This window comes from Armigeres subalbatus, chromosome 1 (genome assembly GCF_024139115.2).
Source record: "Armigeres subalbatus isolate Guangzhou_Male chromosome 1, GZ_Asu_2, whole genome shotgun sequence".
Taxonomy (NCBI): Eukaryota; Metazoa; Arthropoda; class Insecta; order Diptera; family Culicidae; genus Armigeres; species Armigeres subalbatus.
Window position 1 is genome coordinate 192,842,530 of NC_085139.1, and position 11,166 is coordinate 192,853,695.

The window sequence follows — 11,166 nt, forward strand, 5'->3', positions numbered from 1 at the left end:
ATTCGGCTATATTGATGAGCTTTCTTTTGTCGATCATTTGAATAACATGTTATTCAGGCCGTAGTGCGAAAATAGTATGAATGAATATTTGAACCATTTGTTTGAGAAACTGCATATGTAACATATTTGTCCAAAATGAGATATTTATATATTCTGTATCCTCGTCCAAAAATAGTGTATCAGTTCTATTATTAATGACATGCTCCTATATCAATAACATTCGCAAAACAGACAATTTAGGCTCAATTTGTGTCGTGTTTTGTAGTTATGCGGTGTGCTCACTGCTGAAAAAATTACAAAAAATGAGAAATAAACCAATTTGCGCACCAATTCTTTGGATTCGAATGGTATTGATTTTGGTACATGGTATGAATTCAAGTAGCGGTATGACGAGTTCGGTGGTCTAGTGGCTACCGCTTCTGCCTTATAAGCAGGAGGTCGTGGGTTCAATTCCAGTTCAATTCATTCTTTGTATTTCTATCCTAGTTCTTTCTGTGCTTCACAATCTACCAAAACGATTCCTACTGTTATAATCTTCCACACTAACAATTCCAAAACCTCCCGTGGCACCTATGAGAGGTCATAGAGTTCTCTGCATCTTTCTTAAATTAGGTGTCCAACTAACCATCCTTCCCCTTCCTCAGCATTCCTCTTGGCTTGTACCACCTACGAATTTGTGCGAATTGCTCAATGCTAATGCTAATGCTAATGGTATGAATTCAAGGAGCTGTAACCCTACGTATTCCGAGCATGAGCATGAGCATTATTGACCGCCCACGGTTGCTACTCCGTTATTGCCAGGTCAGCTTGTTAGTTTATTTTAGAACCAACAGATGGCGTTTGGGACTAACATCAACCACAATATGCAAGAACTGGTGACCCAAAATTAAGCAATACCAGCACCGGCCGTGTCCGAATGCAGGTCAATTAGGGAATAGGTAGGATAATGTTGACGTGAACCTTGCTTCGATAGAAGCCGACGAGTCATCTGCACTTTCACGAGAAATCACTGGGATGTTGGATATATGGGGTATGGATTGTAGCAGGGTTCGTTTTGATAAACGTTATGTCGTGTGTAGCGTGTAGTTTTATTGAGATTACACAAAAACACAATCGAATGCGCACTAATTAATTGGCTGCTCGAACGCACAAAGCAGAACAAAATATTTTGAGGATCGCGCGATCCTGAACGCTGGGGTTGAGGGATTGAATGCATCATGGTTCGGAAGTTTGGGGATGGCTTTGACAGCTTATGATTTTTTATTCATGCGAATTTCCATTTTAGACACAGGTTGTCTTTGCGCCACCCTTGAAACGCCATCAGAATGCAGATGCTGATAGACGGTCGAGGGGAAAATTTCGAGAGCATTTTTCGGCATCACTACGATAACATTGAACCAGGAAGCGGAGATGTCTCAGGAAAGCAATTGGTAGGCCAAAATACAGAAAAAAATATTTTTGACCAAATAAAAAAAAAATGATCGAAAACTATGCCGAATGAAAATGACGACAAATACTAGAAAATCAAATATTTTCAGAATAAAAATTTTAAATGTTTATCCAATGATGCTGACAATTCGAAATGAAGGAGTAGTTAATGGTTAAAGGATTAAACTAACAATCAGTGAACTTCCTAGAACTTCCTTAAAATTTAGACTGACGTTGTCTTTGTCATCACCATAATCGATTTTTTTTCAAACTAATCGATTGCAGTATGTGATTATAAGGCATTATGACTGATTTCTATAAAAGAAAAGGCACAGACTCTATAAGCATTCTAAACTGAAATTAGCACATATAATATGGAAATTCCAAAAATATTGATAATAGTTTAGATGGCGCTATTTTTATTTCGCCCAGTATATTATGAGTCATGACCATTGCTTAAAGTGCGGTATATTGGGGAATCTAACTAGACAAACAAATGGTTTTTTGACTTTGCTGCGCAGTACGAATGTACTGGATACGTAACTCGGAACATGTGAAAATTATCTGTAACTCTGTAATTGTAACTGTAAGTAACTCCGAACATCACACATATGGATTTTCTGGATTTTATAACTGAATCTTCGAAGTCGCGCGTTACAATAAAATTTTCATGTTTATTGACAGTGTAAATCACCTGTCATAAGACGAGTTTAAACAATCCCATTGAATTCCACCACTTAATTGTATCCTGACAGATACGTATTTCGACCTCAACAGTAAGGCCGTCTTCAGTGTCTTGTACTTGACTCGACTTGACTCGACTTCGACTAGTCGAGTCAAGTACAAGACACTGAAGACGGCCTTACTGTTGAGGTCGAAATACGTATCTGTCAGGATACAATTAAGTGGTGGAATTCAATGGGATTGTTTAAACTCGTCTTATGACAGGTGAAAACATTCCACTAAAAAGCTCAAAATAATTTTCTTATCAGTGTAAATCATTTAAATCAACTCAAACACAATGGGCTATCTGTGTGTCAATATGTGTGTCAATATGTGTGTCAAAATATCGTTCTTTGCAACACTTCGATCGGATCTTTTCGTTTCACTCCAGTTTCTCGCATAAAATTCTACATGTTATAAACGCGATTAAATTGTGAAGTTGATTTGTGTGTCTTCGTGTATTAGCAATAAAGTAAATCGTGATCAATTGACTTGTTACGATTCGTCAAAACGTTAATATTCCGCGAAAAATCCATCGCAATATTTAGTGTTCTATCATTTCAAAATGGCAAACAACTGTGGGAAATGTTCTCTCTTTATCAGCCCAGATACTCCCTACACAGTGTGTGAAGGGAATTGCGCGAAACTGTTTCATGGTAGCTGTGTTGGAGTGACTGAAGATGATCTATGCGTGCTATCCAAAAATATTATTTGGATTTGCGATACATGCATGGTATTGTTTTGCAAACTGCGAGAACGAACACACGTTGATGCCGCCACTAGCACTGATGCATGCCGTTCTGTTGAGGAAGAAATCGAGGATCTAAAGAAAACGGTTGCAGCTATCGCACGCTAACAGATGTTATGCGAAACCTACTCGAATAACAACACCGCAACGTCACTCTACTCCTATTGCTTCGATTAATAGTTTTGAATCACCTGTTGAGGACGCTGGATGTTCGTTACTACCAAGCGAAGTGGAATGTGAAAAGTTTTCGCTGTATTTGATCAACATTGACAAAAGTGCCACTGTGAGCGATGTTAGCCTCTTAATATCGAGCTGTCTAAGCGCTCCATTGTCGACATGCAAAGATGTAGTTAGGCTTGTTCCGATATGGAGAGATGTTAATTCATTAGACTACGTTTCATTCAAAGTTAAGTTGAATATTGATCGAAAGGCGTTAGCACTGACAAAAACAACTTGGCCTAAAGGGGTAAGATTTCGAGAATTCGTTAATCGTTCAAGTGAAACCTGGAAACCTTGCTATTGAGAACAACAAATTCATGTATAAATAGGAAATGTTTAGGTAGAATGATAAATTATGTTTGTGTTTTGTTTGCAATCATGCAGTATTGTAATATCGTTTTCTTTGCTTATTGTTTATTGTTATATCATATGTTTGAGATGTTTAATTGTGAATTAATATTGATCATTGATTGTATTGTACAATGCTTATTAATGTTTGTATTTATAGTTATAATTTGATGTATGTAAATTAGTAGTTCAATAAGACCACAATAGGTCGGTTGAATATTTTAAATAAACAAACAAACAAACAAATCTGTTATTTCTGCCCACTCAGACTCTTCGGTGGCTAGGATTGTACATCCGAACTCATCACGGTCCCGACAAATATAGAAGGACCCAAACAGATCCTGAATTCTACACAATTTTCCACATAAACACACATTGTTCAACACGTTGCAAGGATTACCAAATAATCAAAAAAAGCTAACTGACATATGGGGGCTAAAACCTCGACCCTACTTTAAATTTAAATGGCTTTAAACTTTGAAAATGCTCAATTTACTTCAGAATACTTCTAGAATAAAACTGGCTCCCACATATTACCACCTCAACATCTCGCGATTCCTGATCTTCATACTTGTGCCAAAAAATTAAAGTACTTACCGAACGATTCGTTTAGAATTGGTTACCTTAAGATCTTACAACTCAAATCCAACATCGACGGACTAGTTGTTCTACTGGAGCTGTCTAACTAACTCGACGGAGAATTCTGATCTGGGTTAGACATGTCGGGGAGAGCTCTGTTTCCGGTTGTAGCGCCAGTATCTTGAATAAAATTATGGACGAATGGACAAAGGTTTTTTGTGTTTCATCTTAGTCCAACAAACTTGATAAAAACCCGAAATTATCCTTTCTTTACTTCAAAATTTTCGCTCTGAAAATAGAGATAGAAAATCTGTCAAGCGTAAAATCACGTCCTTCCTGCTTGAGGCCTACTCAGATCCCTTCAGGAGCGGTAGCCCTACGCATTCTGGCAAAAAACACGAAAAAAAAATTCGTTCGGGACAGCTGTCGTTTTTGTTTAACGTTTTTAAAGCATTTTCAAAATGTTTTTCAATTCTTGCTTTTCATATGAACTTTCACCTGGATTCTATGTGGCAATTGACAAGCTCGATGTCTCTTGGGAAAGTTTGGATCTTCCGATGACCTCCAAATATCATATCACAAAGTTTCATATAAAACAATTTTTTAATACATTCGACCATGCGCAGGTATGGTACAACGAGCATAATCGGTTTCCGTCCACATCAACTTTAACGCCACATGTAGAGCCATAACTTTGAACATCAGAACATCCAACTCTTGCAAGCTGAAATGTATTGCAGAAAAAAGGACATGTGTACATTTAATATTGTCCATTTATTATTTAAACGTAAAGGGATAATCATACTTAGTAGTTGGCTATAGAATTGAATGTAGAAAAAGATTAAACTAATCTTAATTTTTAAATGTTCTTTGATAAATCTCATTTTACTTATCGTTGTAGTCAACATTTTTGTATAAAACTCTATTGGTTGTAACTAGTGATGAACTTAATTTTCAAATTAAAAAATATGTGTTTGACGAGATGTTATACACAGAATTCTGTTTTTACACGATTTTGTTTCGGTTGTATTTTTAATCGTGTAGCTTGAATTTACGACCAAAATCCATGCAACATGTTCCTAAAACCCCAAAATAATCCAGAGAAAAATCAGATGGTTATTCATATACGATAAACATTTTAGATGGTGGCAAAACTGAAAAAATGTAAATCGTGTTGAAACAGAATCTTGTGCATTTCTTTGATATATGTCAGTTACGGCTTAAAAAGGGCGTAACTCCAAAACGGGCCCTACGATTTTTTTAAAACTTCGTCCAGAGATGCAGTATAGCCCCAGAATTCAGCTACAGGTAATAGTTTTGATAGAGATTTTCTTTGTTAATAACGGTCAGGGGAGCACCGTGCAATCCTTATGTTCTCCCTTCTTTATTACCTACAATTACATGCATCACAGTAACCTATGAGAAATAGCTCTGTTGGTAGACAATTTGGCTGTGAGAGCTTTTTAAATATTTCCCAGAGCCTTACTTCAAGAATTCCATAAATACAAGATTCAGAGTTGAATTCTAATATAGATCAGTAAATCGTATGCGTCTCAAATCGCATGTGTTAGGGTCTCCAGTTAGCATTGCCAGCAAAGGCGTAGGATTGCCAGATGGCTGATATGGCGAGATCGATTCTCGGTCTTCGGGTGGAAAACATTCTCGACTCCCTGGGCATAGTGTATTTATTGTATTTGCCACACATTTTCAATAAGCTTTAAAAAAATCTGCACAATACTATATATGAGTACGGGAGGTATATAGCGTAAAACATATTTTCGTGAATGATTTGCCATCCCAAGTAACATTTTGAGTTTTATCATATTCTATTAGCAGTTTTGGAGAGCAAATTTTCAAGACAAGCAATAAAATTAAAATCTACATGACAACCTCTTGATGACCGCTACAAGATTATGTTATGACTAAGTAGACCACTCTTGAGATCGTCTTCAAAGCAAGTTTAAGGTCATTCATAAGAAAACTGCTGTCAAAAAAGGGAATTTGTTTTCCGTGCAGCTTTTTGTTATTGTTTTGTAGAAAAAGGATAATCGTAGAAATGGAAGAATGAAATAAAAAACAACATTACGGACATGGATGCAAAATAATATTCAATTATTGGAAATTTGATGCCCAGAATTCGTACGCATGCTGCCTTTTTTTCTGGTGGCATTCCGATTTGCAAGGAATTAAACATTTGCAAGGAAGCATTTTGAAAATCATCTTGAAATGCAGCGAACCATTATAAACCTAATTGAAACTACTAAGTTATGCGTAAGACAAGTCTTTGACCAATATTTTCGGCTTAATGACAGTTTTCAAAATTGGTTTTATTAGTGTCCTCAAGATAATCATTAGGGACCTAATAAGCTCATAAAGCATTTGATATTTGTGGTTCTATTGAACGTTTTATTACGATTTTGAAGATAGCTAAAAGTCTTCCAATAAGGCTAATCTCGCGGCATTGAGCAAAGCAGCGATAAAGCCGTTAAAAAACATAAATAAATCTATGAAGCCTTGAAATTGTTACTTGGGATGGCATCTCATGAGGAAAACTAAATTTGAAAAAGTTCCTAGAATGTTATGTATGTATTTTGGTTGTGTGGGCTGCATGGAAATCATCACCTGGAACAATTTTAACTGCTCGGTGATTGTTTCATAGTTGGCAAAGCGATTTATGAATCATCCTCCATCTCAAGTTGTGTCCACTAATGATTTAATATTTATTATTGTAAACGATTGTTTCAACAAATGGCGCTTGTGAACTACATATTAGATATGAGCACTTGCTCGTACGGTATTATGCGACAATTGCGTATAGGCTGTGGTGGCACTTTTAGAAATCTTTCGTTTGGTTGGAATAACTGGTTCGGCAGAAAACACGTTATTCAATTTTTGCAATTTGAAATATGCGTAAAAAAAACTATAAGGGGAGGGGACAGCCCTATGATCGGCTGTACGAATCTTGACTATATGTAGATGAGTAAAACCCGTCACTCTTAAAAATGTAGTCAACAACAAAATTAACTAGATTGACTACATACCTATATTGATCTTCTACTTATAACAGCTAATGACTGTCTTATATGGGCAGTAATTTGGTAATTTTTCTTTTGCGTTTTGAACCTTAAGACCGAGCTAGAAGAACGGTCAATCGGACAATTATAGTGAAAATCAAGAAATAGTTCAATTTTTTCGTTACAGCTTTGATACTCATTTTAAATTGTAATTGAGATATTCGCTAACGATTTTATAATATTATGGTTGGATCGGTGTAAACTGATAGAGAGGATTAAAAATATGCAATAATTGACTGGTTCTTTGATTCACAAATCAACTATTGATTGACTATTGAAAATTATTACATTTCAAAAGTGATTTTGAATCCTAGATAAATTTGTAATCGATTGATCAAAATCTTAGCAATCCGTTTAGAAATGATCGACTTATAAGCCTCCAAAACCTATTATTTTGTCGAGTCGGTTCCATTTTTCCATATTTTGAAATGTACCCCCCTAACCGTATCGATATCAACGACTTCCTAAGTCAAAAGAAGATAAAATATTGGTGGAACCTATACAATATTTTTATGATTTATTTTCCCTTCAGTCCGTATCGTTCACCAACTCAACCGTACAGACTGACCTCTCACAAAAGTTTCAAACACAATTTTCCCATCGTTTATTATATTTCAAAGTACATACAAAGGTACTTACCTCAAATTCAATCTGCCCTAAACTACAACGTATCCACTATCTTCACTTTTTCTAACACTAATATTGCCACTATCCCAAGCTCGTGGTTTCCGGACTACATTCAGTGGCAGACCTAATCGTCGACAACATAAACCACTTGGTCAAACACTATCGCTGCCGGAAGCCGTATTGCTTGCTTAACTCTATGTGTTCCCGTCAAGTACTTCACAAAACGCTTACTGGAGTTACTTTGAACTTGTCCGCTATGCGTATACGTCCTTCACATTCGTTTGTACCGATTTATTTCCACTTGCAAATCGTTCAGCAATATCGTTGCTTGGGGCGACCTGCAGCCGTAGTTTGGTGGAAACTTTCGCGTTCGTGTAATTCGTTACCCAAAACAACTCCTGGCAAGATTATCAAGTCTTGAGACTTCAATGCCGCTGTCGATGGCGGGCAGCCAAAAATAATTGTCTTTTTTGCTTTGCCGCTGCCGGAACCTCACTCACTCTTGCACTGTACCGACGACGACAACGATTGCGGCAACTGGCACAAAACTTTTCCCCATTCACTCGGAAACTGTGGCGCTGTATTCGTCAAACTTTTACTCGCGGAACCTGGCAAAAGTTTGAGCGAGTTTTTGAAAACTTTTCGGTTGTGTGCAGTTTTGCCACCCAAAGTCAAAAGTTTTTCACTTCTCGAAGGAAACTTTGCCGCTGAAAACTTTGTTGGAGGAAAACTTTTGCTCACCCAGCCTGGGAACGGCCACACTCACTCACTGCAGGAGGACCGAAGTAGAACCTCCAACGGCGGGACCGTGGTGAAAACTCATCTTTACCTTCACCGAGTTTACAACGTACTGACGACGGAATTTCCTCCGTACCGGTGGAACACGGGTGCGATTGTGCACTCGGTTTGTGGGCATGTGTTGGTGCGCGCACTCACACCGGGACAGGACCTGTAAAGGGACACCGCTTCGATCCGTGCCATTACACCAGCTGCGCCCGAATGTAGGCTCGCGGCGGGTGTGTTGGTGGATGAATTCCGCTTGCAAGGAAAATAGGTGCTGCACCGACCGAACCGGAGAGTGCAACCACCTCACTACAGCTGGCGAACAAGCGAGATGGCTTGCTGTTCCGCTTTTCCACGTGGGAGGGTTGGAAGGACGCGTGCGCTTTGGCGCTTTTCCGGCACCGATCCGTCGACGGGGCCGTGGCGGTGGAATTCATCCAAGGGATCCGCCTCATGACTGAAGTGGTGTGTGAAGGATTGCATCACGTCACAAGGCGAACGCAGAGGTGGATTTCGTTTCGTTTTTGTTGTTACGTTTTTCCGTGGGGAGTAAGCCTGTCATCCACGAACAAATCAAGCCTACCAAGATGTAATATCCGGCCTCGCTGCTTGGGAAAGCGCGGCCACCCTGGGCCACCCCGCTTGGCAAGTGTAACATTTTTCGAGCTGGAATCTTGTAGGATATTGGCTAACCTGCACCTGGTTTTTTCCCGGGGGGAGTAAGCCTGTCATCCACGAACAAATTAAGCCTACCTAAGATGTATTATCACAGGCCTCGCCGCCGCTTGGAAAACCCAGGCCACCTAGGTATTACCGCTTGGCAGAGTGTAACATTTTCGAGCTTCTGGAATCTTGGCAGGATATTGGTTTAACCTGCACTAGTGCTGACTAACGAAAATTGTGGGATTGTTTATTTACATTTGCTTCCTTTACATGCAGAGGAGGCGCGATGCACCGCAATTACCCCCTGGTTTTCCACCTGCGAACCAGTAGGTAGTGCGGCCACTGCCGTGGAGCTGTTGCGGTTCGTTTCGTTGCACTGTGGGGGCCAGCACAACGACACAGCGTAATTCTGCCACAGGAAAAATGATTTTGTTTATAACAAATTACAAACAGTTTTTCATTTGGTTTCTAGAGCTTTCTCGGAGTATTGTGGACTGTCATTGCGTCCTGATCCGGTTGGATGGAGAGTGTAATTTAATCACATTATTTTGCGAAATGAAATCTTTCGTACAGGCCTTTGTGACCGCGAAATCACTTCGGTAACTAACTCTTGAGATAATTGATGTCGAATCTCACGTATAAATGAAATCCAATCGTCAAGCTCACTCTTTTTCGCTATATGCGCTATACTCTACCACATGTTCACAATCCGATTTTCAAAAGGTCGATTTGTTTAGCTATACCTAAACAGTTTTAAATTGTGTTCGCCATAGAAAAACGTTACTTTAAGAAAGAATTTAGCAATCCTACCATTTACAGTCGTGGTTATATACTGGTTTGTAATCAAACGAATTCTCTGCTGATTTGACACACATTGTAGAACTTTCTGGGGAATCGTGCAAATGTGACTAAGTTCACTGCACGAAACTGAAAGATCTCGTTTTACCCTAATGTTTCTTATTTGTTATTCTTTCCGGAAGACCCTGGCATTTTGGGTAATAGTTAGAAAATAATTGAACGTGGGGTAAAATGAGCAATATTTTAGCTTCTTTAGTCGTGCGGTAGACAAAAATAACTGCACTCGATTCCCTGGAAAATTATAGATCAGACTAGTAATGTGAGGTTATTAGTTAGCAATTTGAGCAACATGAGAACGTGAGGTAAGATAAGGAAGATCTCAATTCCTAACATTGTACAGTAGACAAAGCTCGCATAACAAGACTATTGGCAAACTTTAAGGTCAAATGTGTTATGTTTTGTCGATTATTTGTAACTTCGAACTTGACGAATTACATAACAAATAAGGGGCATTGTGGTAAAACGAGGCCTTGCAGCTTCGTGCAGTGAACTTAGCCACATCTTAGTATCTCCACTAAATTTGCATCATGGTTGAGCTCTTACCTAACTGGAAGAAAACTACGAGTGAAAATTGATTCCTGCGTTTCATCGTCCTTCTGCAGTGGTTCTGGTGTGCCCCAGGGAAGCAACTTGGGGCCCTTGTTGTTCACGTTGTACTTCAACGATGTCGCTGCAAAACTAGGACTTGATTGCAAAATCATCTATGCAGACGATCTGAAATTTTTTTTTGGTGATACGATCGGCTGATGATTGTCACCGATTACAGAGTTTGCTGGATCTGTTCGTTGCCTGGTGCCATCGGAACCGACTTATTATCAGTGTTCCGAAATGTTCCGTGATGACGTTCCATCGATTGAAGGAGCCAATATTGTTCGATTATCGGATAGACGACACGATACTTGAAAGAGTTGAGATGGTTTCCGATCTAGGAGTCATGTTGGATCCAAAGCTGACATTCAATTCTCATTATACAGCGATAATCTCCAAAGCAAATCGTCAGCTGGGCTTTATTGCTAAAATTGCCAAAGACTTTACCGATCCATATTGCTTGAAGTCTCTGTATTGTGCGCTTGTACGACCTATCCTTGAGAACGCTTCTGTTATCTGGACGCCAAA

At 38.9% G+C, this 11,166-nt stretch overlaps 1 protein-coding gene across 4 annotated transcripts in view; it reads right to left on the reverse strand.

Annotated features, from left to right (window-relative positions):
- The window catches only part of LOC134209387 (myelin transcription factor 1-like), a 52,469-nt gene extending 43,890 nt beyond the window's left edge, over nucleotides 1-8,579 (reverse strand). For 3 of the 4 annotated variants that reach the window (XM_062685400.1, XM_062685392.1, XM_062685373.1), the window contains exon 1: nucleotides 7,759-8,579. The gene's annotated coding sequence lies outside the window, so the exon portion shown is untranslated. Of the gene's footprint in view, nucleotides 1-4,089; nucleotides 4,216-7,758 lie in introns of those variants that run through there. The other variant, XM_062685387.1, reaches the window with a different exon arrangement.
- Nucleotides 8,580-11,166: the final 2,587 nt, after the last annotated feature.